General features: G+C 48.6%; 1 protein-coding gene across 7 annotated transcripts in view; it reads left to right on the top strand.

The window, feature by feature from the left end:
* mipol1 (mirror-image polydactyly 1) overlaps positions 1-22,725 on the top strand; it is a 654,701-nt gene that overhangs the window by 112,133 nt on the left and 519,843 nt on the right. For all 7 annotated transcript variants that reach the window (XM_072488851.1, XM_072488861.1, XM_072488810.1 and 4 more), the window contains one exon: positions 10,871-10,998. The gene's annotated coding sequence lies outside the window, so the exon portion shown is untranslated. The remainder of the gene's footprint in view (positions 1-10,870; positions 10,999-22,725) is intronic.

The raw sequence follows: 22,725 nt of genomic DNA, 5'->3' as shown, positions 1-22,725 counted from the left end.
CCTCGAACATTACCCGCTTCCCCACTAATATAGCCACCAATATTTTCACATCTAGCCCCGAATGGAACACCTGCCCACCCATCCTTTGCGTAGCCTAACCTGGTCTATCAGTTTCAGGTGCGTTTCCTGTAACATAACCACATCTGCCTTAAGTTTCTTCAGGTGTGCGAGTACCCGTGCCCTCTTTATCGGCCCGTTCAGCCCTCTCACGTTCCACGTGATCAGCCGGGTTGGGGGGCTTCCTACCCCCCCCCTTGTCGATTAGCCATCCCCTTTTTCCAGCTCCTCACCCAGTTCCCACGCAGCTGTATCTCCCCCAGGCGGTGCCCCCCCGCCCATTCCCTCCCATACCAACTCCCCCCTCTCCCCAGCAGCAGCAACCCAGTAATTCCCCCCTCCCACCCCCCCCCCCCCGCTAGATCCCCTGCTAGCGTAATTACTCCCCCCATGTTGCTCCCAGAAGTCAGCAAACTCTGGCCGACCTCGGCTTCCCCCCCGTGACCTCGGCTCGCACCGTGCGACGCCCCCTCCTTCCTGCTTCTCTATTCCCGCCATGATTATCATAGCGCGGGAATCAAGCCCGCGCTTCTCCCTTGGCCCCACCCCAATGGCCAACGCCCCATCTCCTCCACCTCCCCTCCTCCCCCCATCACCACCTGTGGAAGAGAGAAAAGTTACCACATCGCAGGATTAGTACATAAAACTCCTCTTTCCCCCCTTTTTAACCCCCTTCTTCGCCCCCCACATTCGCCCCACCACTTTGTTCAAACGTTCTTTTTAATAACCCGCTCATTCCAGTTTTTCTTCCACAATAAAAGTCCACGCTTCATCCGCCGTCTCAAAGTAGTGGTGCCTCCCTCGATATGTGACCCACAGTCTTGCCGGTTGCAGCATTCCAAATTTTATCATCTTTTTATGAAGCATCGCCTTGGCCCGATTAAAGCTCGCCCTCCTTCTCGCCACCTCCGCACTCCAGTCTTGATAAACGCGGATCACCGCGTTCTCCCATCTACTGCTCCGAGTTTTCTTTGCCCATCTAAAGACCATTTCTCTATCCTTAAAACGGAGGAATCTCACCACTATGGCTCTGGGAATTTCTCCTGCTCTCGGTCCTCGCGCCATCACTTGGTATGCTCCCTCCACCTCCAACGGACCCGCCGGGGCCTCCGCTCCCATTAACGAGTGCAGCATCGTGCTCACATATGCCCCGACGTCCGCTCCCTCCGCACCTTCAGGAAGACCAAGAATCCTCAGGTTGTTCCTCCTTGCGTTGTTCTCCAGTGCCTCCAACCTTTCCACACATCGTTTCTGATGTGCCTCATGCGTCTCCGTCTTCACCACCAGGCCCTGTATATCGTCCTCATTCTCGGCTGCCTTTGCCTTCACGACCCGAAGCTCCCGCTCCTGGGTCTTTTGTTCCTCCTTTAGCCCTTCGATCGCCTGTAGTATCGGGGCCAACAGCTCTTTCTTCATTTCCTTTTTGAGCTCTTCCACACAGCATTTCAAGAACTCTTGTTGTTCAGGGCCCCATGTCAAACTGCCACCTTCCGACGCCATCTTGGTTTTTGCTTGCCTTCCTTGCCGCTGTTCTAAAGGATTCACTGCAATCCGGCCACTTTCTCCTCCTTTTTTCATCCGTATCCAGGGGGGATTCCCTTCTGGTTTACCGCACAGTGTTTTTAGCCGTCAAAATTGCCGTTGGGGCTCCTATCAAGAGCCCAAAAGTCCGTTTCACCGGGAGCTGCCGAAACGTGCGACTCAGCTGGTCATCGCCGCACCCGGAAATCCTCCCGTTTGTTTTTAATGTATTTAAAGAAACTTTTACTGTCATTCCTAATGTTACTGGCTAGCCTACCTTCATATTTGATCCTCTCTTTCCTTATTTCTTTCTTTGTTATCCTCTGTTTGTTTTTGTAGCCTTCCCAATCTTCTGACTTCCCACTACTCTTTGCCACATTATAGGCTTTCTCTTTTGCTTTGATGCATTCCCTAACTTCCTTTGTCAGCCATGGCTGCCTAATCCCCCCTCTGATAACCTTTCTTTTCTTTGGGATGAACCTCTGTACTGTGTCCTCAATTACTCCCAGAAACTCCTGCCATTGCTGTTCTACTGTCTTTCCCACTAGGCTCAACTCCCAGTCGATTTTCGTCAGTTCCTCCCTCATGCCCCTGTAGTTACCTTTATTTAACTGTAACACCTTTACATCTGATTCTACCTTCTTTCTTTCAAATTGCAGACTAAATTCTACCATATTATGATCACTGCCTCCTAAGTGCTCCCTTACTTTAAGATCTTTAATCAAGTCTGGCTCATTACATAACACTAAGTCCAGAATGGCCTGTTCCCTCGTGGGCTCCATCACAAGCTGTTCCAAAAAGCCCTCCTGTAAACATTCAATGAATTCCCTTTCCTTGGGTCCACTGGCAGCAATATTTACCCAGTCCACCTGCATATTGAAGTCCCCCATGATCACTGTGGCCTTGCCTTTCTGACATGCCCTTTCTATTTTGTGGTGCATTTTGTGCCCCTGGTCCTGGTCACTGTTAGGAGGCCTGTACATAACTCCCATTGTGGTTTTTTTGCCTTTGTGGTTCCTCAACTCTACCCACACAGACTCCACATCACCTGACCCTGACCCTATGTCGTTTAGTGCTATTGATTTAATTTCATTTCTAATTAACAAGGCAACCCCACCCCCTCTGCCCACCTCTCTGTCTTTTCGATAGGTTGTGAATCCCTGGATGTTTAAATGCCAGTCCTGAACCCCCTGCAACCACGTCTCTGTGATGCCTACCACATCATACCTGCCAGTCACAATCTGGGCCACAAGCTCATCTACCTTTTTCCGTACACTGCGCGCATTTAAATATAGCCCCTTTAATTCTCGATTGACCGACCCTTTTTGTTTTCTTAGTGTGGTGGACCTTGGTTTACTGAGCCTTTCCATACACTGTGTCATATTTTGTGGGATGGGGACTATCGTAACCTCTCCTGAGTTCTGCCTTTTTGTGTGTTTTTGTATTCCTAAGCAGCTACGCTTCCCACTGTTACTTCACCTCTTGGTTCCCTGACTTTCCCTTCCCCCCAGTCTCTAGTTTAAAGTCGTCGTTCTCCTGTCCCAAAACTGATGCCAGTGTCCCATGAAAAGGAACCCCTCTTTCCCACAACACACTTTCAGCCACGTGTTAACTTCTCTTATTCTTGCCTCCCTATGCCAATTTGCATGTGGCTCGGGCAGTAATCCGGAGATTATGACCCTTGAGGACCTGTTTTTTAATTTGAATCCTAGCTCTTTATAATCTCTAAACAGGTCCTCTTTCCTAGACTTGCCTATGTTGTTGGTACCGACATGGACCACAACAACTGGATCCTCCCCCTCCCTCTCCAGTATCCTTTCCAGCTGGTCAGAGATGTTTCGCACCCTAGCACCGGGCAGACAACATACCATGTGGGACTCTTTATCCTGTTCACAAAGGATACTAGCTATCCCCCTGATAATAGAATCCCCTACAACTACAACTTGCCTATTTACTCCCTCCCCTTGAATGGCCTGCTGAACCATGGTGCCTTGGTCAGCTGACCCATCCTTCCTGCAGCCCTGTTCGCCATCCACACAGGGAGCAAGTGCCTCATACCTGTTGGACAGGGTCAAGGGCTGAGGCTCCTGAGTTCCTGACTGCTGGTTCCCTTTACCTGCCTGACTTGCAGTCACACCCTGCTGTCCCTGGCCACTGGCAGGATTTAAACTACTTACTCTGACAGGTGTGACTGCCTCCTGAAACACAGTGTCCAAGTAAGTCTCCCCCTCCCGGATGTGCCTCAGTGTTTGAAGCTCAGACTCCAGCTCATCAACTCTGAGCCGGAGCTCTTCGAGCAGCCAACACTTACTGCAGATGTGGTCGCTGCAGCTCGCAATGGGATCTGCCAGCTCCCACATCAAGCAGCTCAAGCACATCACCTGACCAGCCATCTCTAATTAATTAATGAGCTTAATTTAAGTTTACGAGTTTAGCTTAATCAATTCAATAGGTGAAATGCCACCATAACAGTCTGTTCAGTGCTGAACTGAGATGTTTTCTGTTGCGGATTATTTTGAATGAGAGTAATTTCATACTGTAGATGTAGAAACTATTTAGCTTTTTTAAAAAATTGGCATGTGTAAAATTCCTGGCACTTCCGGTGGCGGCATGTAGGTGGAAGTCACACTTTGGGTGGCTCCTGCTCGAGGCTCTGGTTTTTTGAGTTGAATGTTTGGGTCCAGGGGTATTTTTTGGATAAGCTTGTGCAGGAAGACATAAGGATGGAGGGGAGGGGAATATCGTGGACCTAGAAAAAGGTCACTGGGAAGAAGGGGGCGAGCCAAAGTTCCCTGTCGAGCAAACGGTTCAGCCCGGCAGCAGGAAAGATGGCGGAGGCTGGGTCGCTGGGTGAGACCTTATTCACAGTAGAGACTTTCACTAATATGATGGCTGGAGAGTTTGAGAGGCAGTTCACCAAGCACATGGAGTTGACGCGTAAGGAGATGATGGCAGCGATGAAGCTGGTGGAGGAGGCGATGGGCCCGGTGAAGACCGTGGTGTTGAAGACATTGGCCGATGTATGAGAGCAAGGACAGAAGTTGAGGGTGGTGGAGGATGCTCTGTCGCAACATAGTGACCAGTTCACCTCAATGGGTGAGGAGCTGCGGACGGCGGTAGAGGCCACAAAGGACTTAGAGCCAAGGTGAAGGACCTGGAGAACAGGTTGAGGAGACAGAATTTACAAATTGTGGGCTTGCCTGAGTGGGTTGAAGGCCCGAGGCCAACTGAGTACTTCGCAACGATGTTGGCGGAGTTGTTGAGGGGGGGTGGGGGGGGGGGGGGGGGGGGGGGGGGGTGGTGCAGAGGAGGGGGGGAGGGGGGGGGGAAGAGCCCTCCCAGTACGAACTGGACATGGCTCATCGGTCGCTCAGGCCCAAGCCAATGCCAAATGAGCCGCCAAGGGCGGTCATAATTTGTTTCCACAAATTACATGTCAAGGAGAAGGTCCTGAGTTGGGCGAAACAAAGGTGTGAGGTGCAGTGGGAAGGAGCTGGTGTTCGAATACACCCGGACTTAACTGTGGAGCAGGCGAGAAGGCGGCTGGCCTTTCATCAGGTAAAGGTGGCACTCTACAGTAATTGTGTGAGATTTCAGCGTGGTGAAGCTGAGGGTGACCTATAACTCAAGGGACTTCTACTTTGAGATGGTAGAGGTGGCGGAGGCTTTTGTGAAGGCTGAAGGATTGGGGTTAAAATGAGAGATGGGACTGGGGTTTGGTTCTGGCCTGAAGGAAAGGGGGATAAATGCTGTTTACAGCCTCATTTCTTGTTTCAGGATGTTTATTTGTTTTTTTTGTGGGGGGAACAGTTAGGGGGTTTGGTTTCTTGGGTTGGTTGGTGGGGAAGGGTAGTGTATCCTCTATGGGTTACAGTGGGTCGGGGAATATTGGACTTTGGGGTTATGCGGTTTTCTGGGACGCAGTTTTTTGCACTGGTAATGTTTGTTTGTCTTTGTTCTTAGGGATTGGATCAAGGGGGAGGCGATTGGGAGGAGGGGGGCCTGGTCAGGGGCTTCCACACTAGGCTGCGAAGGCTGGCTAGTGAACCGGAGTGTGGTGGGAGGGGCCGCTGTCATTGGAACCTGACTGAACAGGTTTCGATGGGCCTTGAAGTGGGATGGGATCGATACTGGGAGAGGTATTTTCAAGAGGAAGTCGATGGGAGGATTCGGGGAGGAGGGGTTCAACGGCAACAAAGGGATGGGGCAAATCAGGTCCAGTGGGCAGGACCCGGGGTGGTGATGATGGCAGATTGGAGGGGCGGGGTGGGGGGGTGAAAGACCCCCCGGTCAGATTAGTAACGTGGAACGTGAGGGGGTTGAGGGGGTTTGCGCATTTAAAGAGCCTGAAGGCTGACTTGGTGATGCTGCAGGAGACCCATTTCAGGGTGAAGGATCAGGTGAGGCTCAGGAAGGGCTGGGTGAGTCAGGTTTTCCATTCGGGGTTTGATAGCAGGGTTCGGGGGTAGCCGTACTGGTGGGCAAGAGGGTGAGGTTTCAGATGGAGAAGGTGGCGGAGCGGAGGGGGGGGCAGGTACGTGATTGTGATGGGGGCGCTGGAGGGGAGGTTGGTGGTGCTGGCGAGCGTATATCCCAACTGGGATGGTGCAGGGTTTGCGAAGAGGTTGCTGGGTGTCATCCCGGATTTGGACATCCATGAGTTAATAGAAGGGGGGAATTGGAATATGGTGCAAGAGCCAAGGATGGACAGGTCTCAGCTGCGCTCGCTGACCTAGTTGGGGGAGGGGGAAAAGGCGCAGGCTGGGCTAATGAGAGAGATGGAAGGAGTGGACCCATGGAGGTTCCTGCACTGAAGGAAGCGGGAGTATTCATTTTTCTCCCCAGTACATAAAATTTACTCAAGAAGAGACTTTTTTATGGTGGGGAATGTTATTGACCGGTGTCAAAGGGTCAGAGTATTCAGTGATATTGATTTCGAACCAAGCGCCACATTGGGTGGATGTGTTTCTGGAGAAGGAAGTGGCCCAGAGGCCGGGGTGGAGAATGGATGTGGGGTTGTTAGGGGACCGGAGTTTTTGCAATAAGACTGGGAAGGTAATCGAAGAATATATGGAATTTAATTGCACAGGGGAAGTTTTGCAATCGGTGGTTTGGGAGGCTCTGAAGGCAGTCGTAAGGAGGGAGATTATCTCGTTTAAGGCTAAGGTGGACAAGGAAGAGAGGGAGGAGTGCCAAAATTTTATAGAGGAGATGCTGGAGGTGGTTAGGAGTGCAGGAGGAAGGACCTTCAGGCAAAGTTTGACCGGTTGTCCACAGGGAAAGCGGTGCGACCGTTGAGAAGAGTATGTTGGCTGGCCAGCTTCGGATGAAGGCGGTGGCGAGGAAGATGGTGCGGGATAAGGTGGGGAAGCTAGTGGTGGCCCCGGAGCAGATCAATAAAGTTTTTCAGAAGTTTATGAGACGTTGTATAGGCCGGAGCCACTGGGAAAGGAGCGAGAGATGAGGGAGTTCCTGAACGGGTTGGAGTACCCGAAGCTGGGGAAGGAGGACAGGGCAGGGATGGATGGGCCGGTGGGGGAACAGGAGGTAAAGGAAGCAATTGGGAGAATGTAGTTGGGGAAGGCGGTGGGACCGGATGGATTCCCAGTGGAATATTATAAGAAGTTTAAGGGCAACTTGGCGCCACTGATGTTGGGAATGTTTGAGGAGGCCACAAACATTGGGGCAGGCTTTGATTGCCCTGTTGTTAAAGAAGGATAAGGACCTGGTGGAGTCTGTGTTCTATAGGCCCTTATCCCTATTGAATGTAGATGCCAAGATATTGGCAACGGTGCTGGCGGCAAGGTTGGAGGATTGTCTCCCGAAGATGATACGAGAGGATCAGACGGGGTTCATGAAGGGAAGGCAGCTGTTTTTGAATGTGAGAAGGTTGTTAAATGTGGTCCTGTTGCCGGTGGAGGGAAAGGAGACTGAGGTGGTGGTGGCACTGGATGCAGAGAAGGCGTTTGATCAGGTAGATTGGGGTTCGATTTGGAATTGGGCTGAGGTTCGCGGCGTGGGTACGGCTGCTGTATTGGCGAGTGTTTGCACTAATAATATGAATTTGGGGTAATTTGCTCTGCACTGGGGTACAAGGCAGGGATGTCCTATGTCCCCCGTGTTGTTTGCATTGGCTATAGAGCCTTTGGCCATCGAGCTAAGGAGCTTGGGCTTGTGGAAGGGGAGAGTGAGGAGTGGGCGTGGAGCATAGGGTATCCTTATACGCCGATGATCTGTTATTGGATATTTCAGAGCCGAGCACATAGGCGGGGAATATAATGGGGTTGCTGCAAAGATTTGGGTCATTCTCGGGGTATAAATCGAACCTAGGTAAGAGCGAGTATTTTATGGTGCCCGAGCTGGGAGTGTGGGCAGGGATGGGGGTGCTGGCATATGGCGGCAATCCACTTTAGGTACTTGGGGGTGCTGGAGGCGCAGAATTGGGGTTGGCTCCGAAGGTATAATTTTACTAGTTTGTTGGGGAGGGTGAAGGCCGATTTGGCAAGGTGGGGGACCGTGATTTTTGTTCCTATTTCAGTGCCTGCCGTTTTTTTCTACCGAAATCTTTCTTCAATGAGGTGGACAAATTAATCACCTTGTTTATTTGGGAGAGAGGGAAGGTGGCCAGGGTTAGGAGGGTGGTCTTGCAGAGAGGACTTCGGGCAGGGGCGGGTGGGGAGAGGTGGGGGTAGGGTTAGGCCTCCCAAACATACTGTATTATTACTGGGCGGAGAAGGTACGGGGCTGGGTTAAGAGGGCAGAGGTGAGTCCCGATGGGTTAAGATGGAGGAGGGCTCCTATAGGGGGTCGGAGTTGAGGGCGTTGGCAACGGCGCCACTCGCGATGTCACCGCGTAAGTATTCGGGGAGGCCGGTGGTGGTGGCCACTTTGAAATTCTGGAGGCAGTTTAAACAGCATGTTAAGCTGAGCGCCAGGTCAGGGGGAATGGCGATTGGGGGGAATCATGGGTTCGTGCTGGGGAGGCTGAATGTGAGGTTTTGGGGACGGGAGGAGAGAGGGATTAAGGAAATGAAAATCTGTTTCTTGGAGGACGATTTGGAGGAGCTGGGAGAGAAGTACGGGTTGGCGCACGGGCAATGGTTTAGGTATCTGCAGGTTTGAGATTTTGCAAGGAAGGTTTACCTGACCTTCCCGTTAACGCTGGCCTCCTCGCTGTTGGAGGTGGTACTGTCGGCGGTGCGGTTGGAGAAGGGGATGACATCAGCGATTCATGGGAGGATTCTGGAGGAGGATAGGGTGTCTGTCCATGGAGGGGGTTCAGGTGAAATGGGAGGAAGAGCTCGGGGGTAGTGGGGTGGTGGAGGAGATGGAAGAGGGACTGTGGTGTGAGGAGCTACGAAGGGTAAACGCCTCAGCCTCGTGCGCGAAGTTGGGGCTGATACAATTGAAGGTTGTGTCCAGGACGCACCTCACAAAATCAAGGATGAGCCAGGATGTTTGAGGGGGTGGAAGATGCTTGTGAGCGGTGAGGGAGGGAGGCAAACCATGTTTATACGTTTTGGTCCTGCTCAAAGCTATTAAGGTATTGGAGAGAGGTATTTAGCACTATCTCGGTGGTGTTGCATATGGATGTGGAGCCTGGTCCTCTAGAAGCCATTTTCAGGTGTCGAACTGGCCCAAGTTGCAGGCAGTGGTGGACGTTTTAGCTTTTGCCTTGCTGATCACTCGTAGATGGGTCTTGTTGGGGTGAAGGTCAGCTTCCCCGCCCTGTACCTTGGCATGGCGAGGGGACCTGCTGAAGTTTATGACTCTGGAGAAGGTGAAGTTTGAGCTGAGTGGGGCGAAGGAGGGGTTCTATAATTTTGGGGGTTTGTTTATCATGCACTTTCGGGAGTTGGTTGCCGTTGAATACTAAAGCGGGAGGGGCAGCTTGTTTGTTGTTTGTTTTGCGTTTTTGATTTACGAGTTGATGGTTTAGGTTCTACATTGTTTGGATTGTTTTGTTGTTTTTTCTTTATATGGCGAAAATGATGATAATATGGTGAATAAAAATACTTATTAAAAAAATGTGTAAAATTCCTATCAGCTTCTTCTTTGCCTTGGTACACAATTTCTGCAGGTTGTTCTAATTTGTATTTAATTAGATTGTGGGGCAAATATTTTATTGCATCACCTTCAGATGCTATTTAACCAGTGGGTTACTCAGTTACCTGTAAAATTATAATAGAACAAGAGAATTGTTTGTTTTCAAGCATACGAAAATGGTAGTTCTCCTGTTAGAGCAGTGTCCACCGTCTCTCCCCCCCCCCCCCCTCCCCATTTGAAAGTATTATTACAATTTTGTGCAAAAGACAGAACTTGGATCATCATTCAACATAGCATAAACAACGCAAGAAACAAAAGAAGGTGGAGCGGGAGTTGGCAATATGACCTTTTTCAGCCTACTCTGCCATTTAATATAATCATGGCTGATCATCAGCCTTAAAGCCTTTCCCGCCTGCTCCCCATATCCCTTGATTCCCTGAGAAGTAAAAAATTAGCCAATGTAGTCTTAAATATACTCGATGCATCCACAGCCTTCTGGGTTAGAGAATTCTAAACTACATTACTGTACTAAACCATGGATTTTGGTATTTCTTTCAAATGGAAAAATCTTGAAACAATGTTGTACCTTAGATCATGCCATAGAAAGTGGAAGAGTCGGTGAATGTGTTCATGGGGTTAACCGTTTTACTGATGCAGGGTATTCTTAACAGTAGGAACCGTAGGTGTCATTTTTCCAGCAGGTGGCAGCCTTTTCCATTTAAGCAGTATACAGCAATAGGATGAGCTGAGGATGTCAGTGTTTCTTGTAATTGCTCCCAGTCTATTTGTTGCTTACTTATGAATTAACTTGCATTTATTGAACTAAATCATTTCAATCATTTAATTACACCTGAGGAGCTGAACTATAATTGCCTGCAGCTAACCAGGATCTAATATGGCTTCAGCTGTATTAATTTGATGTTTACTTTTCTGAGTGCTAAAAGCATTAAAATGATTGCGCAATGGGATTACATTTTGTTAATTGCTGGCAATCATTAGCTTGGAAATGGTGCTGAAGATTGACTGTAAATTATGGGGGGATAAAATTTATGATTTATGTTATGAACAATAGGGCAGCCAATCTTCTTTTAAAATGCCCATGAGATTATTAAAAATTGCTTTCTTTCTAAGTCTTGGTATATTAAAAGACTGAAATTATTATTCATCTTTTTTGTAGTTCTATAACTGCATTGACTGAGACATGTACAGTACATTTAATTAATGTAATAAAACACCTGCATTTCAGCTAATCCAAAAGTAAATGAGGAACTGAACGAAAGATTGCCTGTTTCTCAGAAGCTTTACTGCTGACAATTGGAAAAAGAAGACCTCGAGACTTCATTGGAAAATTTCTAGGAAGAACTGAGTTGACAGGTGAGAGGCAAATGGATGATCATGCGATCTCAGCCATTACTGCATTGTTTTGGATTTCGACAGGTGATAAGTGCTGTGTAACTTTACTTGTCAAGTAATTTTCTGCAATATTGATGCTTCGAGATGAAACCTATTTACAATTTTAATTGAGCCACTTCAGTTAGTGGTACTATGGTTTGTGCCATTTTTATAGCTGATCCATGCGAAAGCAACTAGTATGAAAATTAAAAGTAATGTCAGTCGATTAAAGTAGTGACAAACTTCAGATATCGACAGGAATATTTAATTCAGTACTACTTATTGAGCATGCAGCTAATATTCAGCTCTTGTCTTTTGCTGACGTTTTCCCAACAAAAGCTCAACATAGCCCTGTTTTATTTTAAGAGAGTCAAATTTAAGACTTAACATTATTTAATTGTGTGATTTCATAGAATTCACAGTGCAGAAGAATACCATTCAGCCCATCGGGTCTGCACCGGCCCTTAAAAAGAGCACCCTACCCAAGCCCACACCCCACCCTATTCCCATAATCCAGTAACCCCACCCAACCTTTTTGGACACTAAGGGCAATTTAGCATGGCCAATCCACCTAACCTGCACATCTTTGGACTGTGGGAGGAAACCGGAGCACCCGGAGGAAACCCACGCAGACACTGGGAAAACGTGCAAACTCCACACAGACAGTGACCCAAGCCAGGAATCGAACCTGGGACTCTGGAGCTGTGAAGCAACTGTGCTAACCACTGTGCTACCATGTCCCCCTTACAATATCAAAATATGTTAATACCATCCAAATACAGGATCCAGAAAATGAATATTAACAAACCGCTCTTTCACTATAAAAATAAAACAGTCTGTAATTCTTGCAATTTGTAACCTGAATGAGCGGGAGATGAGGGAGTTTTTGGGGGGTTAGAGTGCCCGAGGTTGCTATTCCATCTGGCAGCGTCTCACTTTAGGAAGTTGGGGATGCAGGTGACCCAGGATTGGGCAGGTCTTTGGAAGTTGAATTTCTCTAGCTTGATGGGGAGGTCGAAGGCTGATTTGTTGAGGTGGGATAATCTTCCTCTATCACTGGCATGCCAGGTACAGGCAGCTAAGATGAACATTTTACCATGATTTTTGTTTCTGTTTTAGTGTCTGTCGGTCTTTTTGTCTGAGGCATTTGTCAAGGGGGTGGAAAGGCTGATGATCTCTTTGTTTGTATGGGCGGGCAAGGTGGCCAGGATAAGGAAGGTGGTGGTGCAGAGGGGAAGGCAGTCGGTGGTGGGGGGGTTAGGCCTTCTGAATCTGATGTGCTATTATTAGGCGGGGAATGCAGAGAATGTTTAGGGGTGGAATGGGGAAGTGGGGGCTTTGTGGGAAAGGATGGAGGCGGGCTCATGAAGGCGGTCGAGCAATGGCCGCAGAGAAGGATTCAATGAGTCCGGTGGTGGTGGCCACGCTGAAGATTTGGGGACCGTTTCGGCAGCCTCTTAGGTTAAGAACGGGGTCGATGGGGATGCTAATCATGGGAAATTACAGATTTGAGCCGAGGATGGGAGGAGAAGGGGATTAGGGAGATGAAGGATCTGTTTTTAAGACGGCAATTTGTGAGCTTGAAAGAGCTGAATGAGAAGTTTAGTTTGGCGTGGAGTAGGGGGCAGTTTCTGGTACATGCAGGTGTGGAACTTTGCAAGGAAGGTAATAGTGTCTGCCTCCTCGATGTGGAGGAGATGCTGGGGAGGGGCTGGGGGGTGGTGTTGGAGAGGGGGGGGTCGTCTTGGTGATTTATAGGAGGATTTTGCAGGAGGATAAGGTGTCGATGGAGGGGGTTAAGGCTAAGTGGGAGGAAGAGCTGGGGACGGTGCTGGAGGAGAGATTGTGGTGTGAGGTGCTGCAGAGGGTGAAAGCCTCGACTATCTCTTTGGGAATTTGAAAATCTCTTTGGAAATTCAGATCAGAGGGGATGGAGGTTAGGGTGGTTACATGCTCCTCCTGTAGGATGTGGGTGGTGAGGGATACCACCAGTGTCCCCGCCGACTACACCTGCGGGAAGTGCACCCAACTCCAGCTCCTCAGAGACCATGTTAGGGTACTGGAGCTGGAGCTGGATGAACTTCGGATCATCCGGGAGGCAGAGGGGGTGATAGAGAGGAGTTACAGGGAGGTAGCCACACCTAAGGTGTAGGACAAGAGTAGCTGGGTTACAGTCAGGGAAAGGAAAAGGAACGGGCAGACAGGGCAGGGAACCCTTGTGGCGGTTCCCCTTAAAAACAGGCCTCCCAACAGCCAGCGGGAGATAGAGGAGCAGATAGGTAGACAGATTTTGGAAAAGAGGAAAAACAACAGGGTTGTTGTGATGGGAGACTTCAACTTCCCCAATATTGACTGGGACTCACTTAGTGCCAGGGGCTTTGATGGAGCAAAGTTTGTAAGGAGCATCCAGGAGGGCTTCTTAAAACAATATGTAGACAGCCCAACTAGGGAAGGGGCTGTACTGGACTTGGTATTGGGGAATGAGCCCGGCCAGGTGGTAGAAGTTTCAGTTGGAGGGCTGTGACTAGTGGTGTTCCGCTAGTCTAATACACCACCCTACTAATTGGAGGGCTGTGACTAGTGGTGTTCCGCAGGGATCAGTGCTGGGACCTTTGCTGTTTGTAGTATATATAAATGATTTGGAGGAAAATGTAACTGGTCTGAGTAGTAAGTTTGCAGACGACACAAAGGTTGATGGAATTGCGGATAGCAATGAGGACTGTCAGAGGATACAGCAGGATTTATATTGTTTGGAGACTTGGGCGGAGAGATGGCAGATGGAGTTTAATCCGGACAAATGTGAGGTAATGCATTTTGGAAGGTCTAATGCAGGTAGGGAATATACAGTGAATGGTAGAACCCTCAAGAGTATTGAAAGTTAGAGAGATCTAGGTATACAGGTCCACAGGTCACTGAAAGGGGCAACACAGGTGGAGAAGGTAGTCAAGAAGGCATACGGCATGCTTGCCTTCATTGGCCGGGGCATTGAGTATCAGAATTGGCAAGTCATGTTGCAGCTGTATAGAACCTTAGTTAGGCCACACTTGGAGTATAGTGTTCAATTCTGGTCGCCACAATACCAGAAGGATGTGGAGGCTTAAGAGAGGGTGCAGAAGAGATTTACCAGGATGTTGCCTGGTATGGAGGGCATTAGCTATGAGGAGCGGTTGAATAAACTCGGTTTGTTCTCACTGGAACGACAGAGGTTGAGGGGCGAACTGATAGAGGTCTACAAAATTATGAGGGGCATAGACAGAGTGGATAGTCGGAGGCTTTTCCCCAGGGTAGAGGGGTCAATTACTAGGGGGCATAGGTTTAAGGTACGAGGGGCAAGATTTAGAGTAGATGTACGAGGCAAGTTTTTTACACAGAGGGTAGTGGGTGCCTGGAACTCTCTGCCATAGGAGGTGGTGGAAGCAGGGACGATAGTGACCTTTAAGGGGCATCTTGACAAATACATGAATAGGATGGGAATAGAGGGATACGGACCCAGGAAGTGTAGAAGATTGTAGTTTAGTCGGGCAGCATGGTTGGCGCAGGCTTGGAGGGCCGAAGGGCCTGTTCCTGCGCTGTACTTTTCTTTGTTCTTTGTAAAAAAAAGTATACCACTTTGGATGCTGTTGGGGGGGATGACCTACCAGGGGAAGGCCCTAGCGGTCAGGTCTCTGGCACTGAGCCTGGCTCTGTGGCTCAGAAGTGAAGGGGGGAGAATAGAAAAGCAATAGTGATAGGAGACTCAGTGGTTAGGGGAACGGATAGGAGATTCTGTGGTCGCGAACGAGACTCCCGGAAGGTATGTTGCCTCCCGGGTGCCAGGGCCAGGGATGTCTCGGATCGAGTCTACAGGATTCTTAAGGGGGAGGGGGAGCAACCAGAAGACGCGGTGCACATAGGCACCAACGACTTAGCTAAGAAAAGGGATGAGGATCTAAAAAGTGATTTTAGGGAGTTAGGTTGGAAGCTAAAGAGTAGGACAAGCAGAGTAGTGATCTCAGGATTGCTACCGGTGCCACGCGCAAGTGAGGCAAGGAACAGAAAGCGAGTGCAGCTGAACACGTGGCTACAGGGCTGGTGCAGGAGGGAAGACTTCAGATATGTGGATCATTGGGATATCTTCTGGGGAAGGTGGGATCTGTACATGAAGGAATGATTGCACCTAAACTGGAGGGGCACCAATATCCTGTTTGCTAGGGCTCTTCGGGAGGGGGATAGGAACCAGAGCTATGGACCAGAGGATCGGGTAGCTTCAGGAGGGAGGGCTTCAGGTATTTGGATAATTGGAGCGTATTCTGGGGAAGGTGGGACCTGTACAAGCAGGACGGGTTGCATCTGAACCAGAGGGGCACCAATATCCTGGGAGGGAGGTTTTCTAGTACTCTTCGGGAGGGTTTAAACTAATTTGGCAGGGGAATGGGAATGGGAACCGGATTTGTAGTCCAGCAACTAAGGTAGCCGATATTCAGGACGCCAAAGCATGTAGTGAGGCAGTGGGGAAGGGAACACTGACAAGGGAGAGTACTTGCAGGCACGGAGATGGGTTGAAGAATGTATACTTCAACGCAAGAAGCATCAGGAATAAGGTGGCTGAACTTAAGGCATGGATCGGTACTTGGGACTACGATGTGGTGGCCATCACGGAAACTTGGATAGAAGAGGGGCAGAAATGGTTGTTGGAGGTCCCTGGTTATAGATGTTTCAATAAGATTAGGGAGGGTGGTAAAAGAGGTGGGGGGGTGGCGTTATTAATTAGAGATAGTATAACAGCTGCAGAAAGGCAGTTCGAGGAGTATCACCCTATTGAGGTAGTATGGGTTGAAGTCAGAAATAGGAAAGGAGCAGTCACCTTGTTAGGAGTTTTCTATAGGCCCCCCAATAGTAGCAGAGATGTGGAGGAACAGATTGGGAAACAGATTTTGGAAAGGTGCAGAAGTCATAGGGTAGTAGTCATGGGCGACTTTAACTTCCCAAATATTGAGTGTAAACTCTTTAGATCAAATAGTTTGGATGGGGTGGTGTTTGTGCAGTGTGTCCAGGAAGCTTTTCTAACACAGTATGTAGATTGTCCGACCAGAAGAGGGGCAATATTGGATTTAGTACTGGGTAATGAACCAGGGCAAGTGATAGATTTGTTAGTGGGGGAGCATTTTGGAGACAGTGACCACAATTCTGTGACTTTCACTTTAGTAATGGAGAGGGATAGGTACGTGCAACAGGGCAAGGTTTACAATTGGGGGAAGGGTAAATACGATGTTGTCAGTCAAGAATTGAAGTGCATAAGTTGGGAACATAGGCTGTCAGGGAAGGACACAAGTGAAATGTGGAACTTGTTCAAGGAACAGGTGCTACGTGTCCTTGATATGTATGTCCCTGTCAGGCAGGGAAGAGATGGTCGAGTGAGGGAACCATGGTTGACAAGAGAGGTTGAATGTCTTGTTAAGAGGAAAAAGGAGACTTATCTAAGGCTGAGGAAACAAGGTTCAGACAGGGCATTGGAGAGATACAAGATAGCCAGGAGGGAACTGAAGAAAGGGATTAGGAGAGCTAAGAGAGGGCATGAACAATCTTTGGCGGGTAGGATCAAGGAAAACCCCAAGGCCTTTTACACATATGTGAGAAATATGAGAATGACTAGAGCGAGGGTAGGTCCGATCAAGGACAGTAGCGGGAGATTGTGTATTGAGTCTGAAGAGATAGGAGAGGTCTTGAACGAGTACTTTTCTTCTGTATTTACAAATGAGAGGGGCGATATTGTTGGAGAGGACAGTGTGAAACAGATTGGTAAGCTCGAGGAAATACTTGTTAAGAAGGAAGATGTGTTGGGCATTTTGAAAAAGTTGAGGATAGACAAGTCCCCCGGGCCTGACGGGATATATCCAAGGATTCTATGGGAAGCAATAGATGAAATTGCAGAGCCGTTGGCAATGATCTTTTCGTCCTCACTGTCAACAGGGGTGGTACCAGGGGATTGGAGAGTGGCGAATGTCGTGCCCCTGTTCAAAAAAGGGACTAGGGATAACCCTGGGAATTACAGGCCAGTTAGTCTTACTTCGGTGGTAGGCAAAGTAATGGAAAGGGTACTGAAGGATAGGATTTCTGAGCATCTGGAAAGACACTGCTTGATTAGGGATAGTCAGCACGGATTTGTGAGGGGTAGGTCTTGCCTTACAAGTCTTATTGAATTCTTTGAGGAGGTGACCAAGCATGTGGATGAAGGTAAAGCAGTGGATGTAGTGTACATGGATTTTAGTAAGGCATTTGATAAGGTTCCCCATGGTAGGCTTCTGCAGAAAGTAAGGAGGCATGGGATAGTGGGAAATTTGGCCAGTTGGATAACGAACTGGCTAACCGATAGAAGTCAGAGAGTGGTGGTGGATGGTAAATATTCAGCCTGGATCCCAGTTACCAGTGGCGTACCGCAGGGATCAGTTCTGGGTCCTCTGCTGTTTGTGATTTTCATTAATGACTTGGATGAGGGAGTTGAAGGGTGGGTCAGTAAATTTGCAGACGATACGAAGATTGATGGAGTTGTGGATAGTGAGGACGGCTGTTGTCGGCTGCAAAGAGACATAGATAGGATGCAGAGCTGGGCTGAGAAGTGGCAGATGGAGTTTAACCCTGAAAAGTGTGATGTTGTCTTTTGGAAGGACAAATATGAATGCGGAATACAGGGTTAACGGTAGAGTTCTTGGCAATGTGGAGGAGCAGAGAGATCTTGGGGTCTATGTTCATACATCTTTGAAAGTTGCCACTCAAGTGGATAGAGCTGTGAAGCAGGCCTATGGTGTGCTCGCGTTCATTAACAGAGGGATTGAATTTAAGAGCCGTGAGGTGATGATGCAGCTGTACAAAACTTTGGTAAGGCCACATTTGGAGTACTGTGTACAGATCTGGTCGCCTCATTTTAGGAAGGATGTGGAAGCTTTGGAAAAGGTGCAAAGGAGATTTACCAGGATGTTGCCTGGAATGGAGAATAGGTCTTACGAGGAAAGGTTGAGGGTGCTAGGCCTTTTCTCATTAGAACGGAGAAGGATGAGGGGCAACTTGATAGAGGTTTATAAGATGATCAGGGGAATAGATAGAGTAGACAGTCAGAGACTTTTTCCCCGGGTGGAACAAACCATTACAAGGGGACATAAATTTAAGGTGAAAGGTGGAAGATATAGGAGGGATATCAGAGGTAGGTTCTTTACCCAGAGAGTAGTGGGGGCATGGAATGCACTGCCTGTGGAAGTAGTTGAGTCGGAAACATTAGGGACCTTCAAGCAGCTATTGGATAGGTACATGGATTACGGTAAAATGATATAGTGTAGATTTATTTGTTCTTAAGGGCAGCACGGTAGCATTGTGGATAGCACAATGCTTCACAGCTCCAGGGTCCCAGGTTCGATTCCGGCTTGGGTCACTGTCTGTGCGGAGTCTGCACGTCCTCCCCGTGTCTGCGTGGGTTTCCTCCGGGTGCTCCGGTTTCCTCCCACAGTCCAAAGATGTGCAGGTTAGGTGAATTGGCCAATGATATATTGCCCTTAATGTCCAAAATTGCCCTTGGTGTTGGGTGGAGGTGTTGAGTTTGGGTAGGGTGCTCTTTCCAGGAGCCGGTGCAGACTCAAAGGGCCGAATGGCCTCCTTCTGCACTGTAAATTCAATGATAATCTATGATTAATCTAGGACAAAGGTTCGGCACAACATCGTGGGCCGAAGGGCCTGTTCTGTGCTGTATTTTCTATGTTCTATGTTCTGTTGAACAGGCAGAAATGGTATGCAGCAAGTCTGTGAGGAAGGATAGACAGTTGATAGTGCAAAGTTGCCCTCAGTGGAATGGGTTAAAGTGTGTCTGTTTCAATGCAAGGAGTGTCAGGAATAAGGGAGATGAACTTAGAGCATGGATTAGAACTTGGAACAACGATATTCTGGCCATTACGGTGACGTGGATTTCACAGGGGCAGGAATGGTTGTTAGATGTTCCGGGGTTTAGATGTTTTCAGAAGAATAGGGAGGGAGGTAAAAGAGGAGGGGGAGTGGCACTGTTAATTAGGGAGTGCATCACAGCTGCAGAAAAGGAGGTAGTTGAGGAGGGTTTGTCTACTGAATCAGTATGGGTGGAAGTCAGAAACAAGAAAGGAGCAGTCACTTTATTGGGAGTTTTCTATAGACCCCCCAATATCAGCAGAGAGATAGAGGAACAGATTGGGCGGCAGAACTTGGAAAGGTGCAGAAGTAACAGAGTTGTTGTCATGGGTAACTTCAACTTCCCTAATATTGATTGGAACCACTTTACTGCAAATTGCTTGGATGGAGCTGATTTTGTCCACTGTGTACAGGAAAGATTCCTGACTCAATATGTAGATAGGCTGACTAGGGGGGAGGCCATATTGGACTTGGTGCTTGGCAACAAACCAGGCCAGTTGTCAGATGTCTCAGTGGGAGAGCATTTCGGTGACAGTGACCACAACTCCTTGACCTTTACCATAGTCATGGAGTGGGATAGGAACAAACAGTATGGGAAGGTATTTAATTGGGGGAGGGGAAATTATACTGCTATTAGCTGAGGAACATAAAGTGGGAACAATGCACAGTGGAAATGTGGGGCTTGTTTAAGGAGCACTTGTTGCAAGTGCTGGATAATTTTGTCCCACTGAGATGAAGAAGGAATGGTAAGGTGAAAGAGCCTCGGATGACAAGATAAGTGGAGCTTCTAGTCAAGAGGAAGAAGGAAGCTTGCATAAGGTTGAGGAAGCAAGGATCTGACTCGGCTCTAGAGGGTTACAAGGAGCCAGGAAGGAACTCAAATGGACTGAGGAGAGCTAGAAGGGGGCATGAAGAAGCCCTGGCGGGAAGGATTAGGGAAAACCCCAAGGCGTTCTACACTTATGTGAGAAAGAAGAGAATGATCAGAGTGAGAGTGGGATGATCAGGAATAGTGGAGGGAACTTGTGCCTCGAGTCTGAGGAGATGGGGAGGCCCTAAATGAATATTTTGCTTCAGTATTCACTAGAGAGAGAGACCTTGTTGCTCATGAGAACAGTGTGAACCAGGTTAATAGACTTGAACAGGTTGATATTAAGAAGGAGGATGTGCTGGAAATTTTGAAAATCATCAGGATAGATAAGTCCCCTGGGCCTGACGGGATATACCCAAGGTTACTACGGGAAGCAAGGGAGGAGATTGCTGAGCTGTTGGCGATGATCTTTGTGTCCTCACTCTCCACTGGAGTAGTACCGGATGATTGGAGGGAGGCGAATGTTGTTCCCTTGTTCAAGAAAGGGAATAGGGAAATCCTGGGGAATTACAGCCCCATCAGTCTTATGTCTGTGGTGAGCAAAATATTGGAACGGATTTTGAGAGATAGGATTTATGATTATTTAGAAAAACATTGTGAGGGGCAGGTCATGCCTCACAAGCCTCATTGAATTCTTTGAGGATGTGATGAGACACATTGATGAAGGTCGGGCAGTGGATTTGGGGTTTATGGATTTCAGTAAGGCATTTGATAAGGTTCCCCATGGTAGGCTCATTCAGAGAGTTAGGGGGCATGGAATACAGGGAAATGTGGCTGTCTGGATACAGAAGTGGCTGGCCGAAAGAAGACAGCGAGTGGTAGTGGATGGAAAGTATTCCGCCTGGAGGTCGGTGACCAGTGGTGTCCCGCAGGGATCTGTTCTGGGACCTCTGCTCTTTGTGGTTTTTATAAATGACTTGGATGAGGAAGTGGAAGGGTGGTTTAGTAAGTTTGCCGATGACACGAAGGTTGGGGGGAGTTGTAGATAGTGTTGAGGGTTGTTGCAGTTTACAACAGGACATTGACAGGATGCAGAGCTGGGCTGAGAAGTGGCAGATGGAGTTCAACATTGATAAATGTGAAGTGATTCATTTTGGAAGGTCGAATATGAATGCTGAATACAGGGTTAAAGGCAGGATTCTTGGAATTGTGGAGGAACAGAGGGATCTTGGGGTCCACGTACAGAGATCCCTCAAAGTTGACACCCAGGTTGATCGGGTTGTTAAGAAGGCGTATGGTGTGTTGGCTTTCATTAACAGGGGGATTGAGTTTAAGAGTTGCCAGGTTTTGCTGCAGCTTTATAAAATTCTAGTTCGACCACACTTGGAATTTTGTGTCCAGTTCTGGTCACCTCATTTTGGGAAGGATGTGGATGCTTTGGAGAGGGTACAGAGGAGATTTACCAGGATGCTGCCTGGACTGGAGGGCATGTCTTATGAAGAAAGGTTGAGGGAGGTAGGGCTTTTCACACTGAAGCGAAGAAGGAAGAGAGGTGACTTGATTGAGGTGTACAAGGTGATGAGAGGCATGGATAGAGTGCATAGCCAGAGACATTTCCCCAGGGCAGAAATGGCTGTCACGTGAGGACATCATTTTAAGGTGATTGGAGGGAGGTATAGGGGAGATGTCAGAGAGGTCGGTTCTTTACACAGAGAGTGGTGGGTGCGTGGAATGCACTGCCAGCAGAGGTGGTGGAGTCAAGAGTCATTAGGGACAATTAAGCGACTCTTAGACATGGACAGCAGTAAATTGAAGGGGTGTAGGTTCGGTTGATCTTAGATCAGGATAAATGGTCAGCACAACATCGTTGGCTGAAGGGCCTGTACAGTGCTGTACTATTCTATGTTCTGTGTTCTAAGTGTGCAAAGCCCCAATGGGGCTGATACAAATGAAGGTGCTGTATCGAGAGCATCTGACAATGTCAAGGATGAGCCGGCTGTTTGAGGGGGTGGAGGATGTCTGAGTGTTGTGGATGTCTGAGTGTTGTGGGAGGGGCCCTGTGAACCATGTACATGCGTTTTGGTCCTGCCCGAAGCTGGAGAGGTTTTGGAGGGCGGTTTCCAGCAACATTTCGAGGTTTTTGCATGTTGATGTCGAGCCCGGTCTCCTGGAAGCCATATCCTGGGTGTCAGACCAGCTGGAGTTGCAGACGGATGCGGGGGCAGACATCTTACCCTTCGCCTCGCTGATTGTTCGCATGCAGGTCTTGTTGGGATGGAGGTTGTTGTGTTATGCTTCTTCATGTAGCATAAGCTGCTTCCTTGATGTATGCTCTGACAAAGGAAGGTTCAGACTTGGAGATAGGTTTAACACATTATTGAACAGTTAACAATTCTCCTACTTGAGTTCGACTCTCCTGCTAATCTTGCTATAGTAACTCAGTCTAACTAACCAGTCTGCTCTCAGCCACGTGGTGGGTGTGATGCTTCTGATCTGCCCCTGTGCTTTTCTCTCAGTGTCGCCTGTGGAAAGAGAAAGAGCATGTGTGCCCTGTCCTTTTATATGGGTTGCCCCCTTGTGGTAGTGTCACCTCTGGGTGTCTTGACTGCCCATTGGCCATGTCCTATTCTATGTGTTCATTAGCTGTATGGCTGCATGTCATGATGTCTCTGGTGCTCCCTCTAGTGTTTACTTAGTTGTAGTGTATTTACATTAACCCCTTGTGTATATACAGTGATGCATATCACCACAGAGGTCAGCTTCTCCACCCTGTGCCTCAGTGTGGTAGGGACCTGCAGGAGTTTTTGCCCCTGGAGAAGGTGAATTTGCTCTAAGGGGGGGGGGGGGGGGGGGAAATGAGTGATGGGTTCTACAAAAGTTGGGGTTTGTTTATGTTGCATTTTGGAGAGTTGGTTACAGATGATTGTTGAGGGAGAGGTGGGGGAGGGAGGGGGAGGCATAGGTGGGCAGGGGGAGTTTAATGCATTGGTGGG

This window comes from Scyliorhinus torazame, chromosome 2, assembly GCF_047496885.1.
Source record: "Scyliorhinus torazame isolate Kashiwa2021f chromosome 2, sScyTor2.1, whole genome shotgun sequence".
Lineage (NCBI taxonomy): Eukaryota > Metazoa > Chordata > Chondrichthyes > Carcharhiniformes > Scyliorhinidae > Scyliorhinus > Scyliorhinus torazame.
The sequence above is the reverse complement of the archived record's forward strand: the minus strand, read 5'-3'. Positions and strand labels throughout refer to the sequence as shown.